Below are 918 nucleotides of genomic sequence, written 5' to 3'. Positions count from 1 at the left end.
AAATGATAAAAATTCGCATCACTATGACGTCTTTTTAGATCCTAAACGTCATTCTCACATCACTAATACGTCAATCTGACGTTTTGTGACAAATCTCTGTTGGTAGGGGCAAAGCCCCTCGGTGCCGTAAATGCTCACGCCCCTCTCCCCATCTCGAGTCCACTTCCCCCCATCCAGACCAAAAGCAGAGAGTGAGGAAGGACTTCCCCTTCTCGTAGAAACAGTCATGGGAACTGTCTACTGCTGTCTACAAACAAAGATATCCTCCCGATCAGCAGACGACAGCACGCCGCTCGGACGGGCCGGGCCGGCCGGGCTCGTCCAGCCGCCGAGCGGAGCGGTCAGTGTGAAGGGGGCTGTCAAAATAAGATACGGTAGATAGAGCACGCGAGCCAGCGGGAGAAAGACGCACCTTCCGGGCTTCGTTGAAGGCATAGCAGCCAGGATGGCCGTGTGGTTGATGTGGATAATCCAAACTTTAACTTTTCACTCGCACGTGCTCGAACCACTTCCCGGGCGTCCGATCCCAACGCGTCATCCCCTTGGGGCTGTCAAAATGAGATACGGTTTGACCGACCGACCGACCGACCGTCAACCTCAAACGACCAGGACGACTGAAATATCGTGTTCGGAGGTTTTCTCGCACGCTGAGTCCAAATCTGGCAGTGCCGAGGTCGTCCGAGCCCCCGGGGACGTCATCGGGGACCTCCCGAGCACGCCGATGACACTCCCACGACGACTGCGATTCGGCTCCAAACGTCGTGTACCCCGGCTGGTGCATATTTCTTAAAAGTCGCCAAATATAATAATTATTAACAGCAAATCGCCCATAATAGTTTATTATCCTGTTCATTTCACTATTGTCACTTGGCACTTCCCACTTCCCTGGCGTTGCCGCCTGGAGCCACACAACGATGC

The sequence above is a fragment of the Frankliniella occidentalis genome, unplaced genomic scaffold (genome assembly GCF_000697945.3).
Source record: "Frankliniella occidentalis isolate FOCC.00 unplaced genomic scaffold, Focc_3.1 Scaffold15, whole genome shotgun sequence".
In the NCBI taxonomy this organism is placed as follows: domain Eukaryota; kingdom Metazoa; phylum Arthropoda; class Insecta; order Thysanoptera; family Thripidae; genus Frankliniella; species Frankliniella occidentalis.
The sequence above is the reverse complement of the archived record's forward strand: the minus strand, read 5'-3'. Positions refer to the sequence as shown.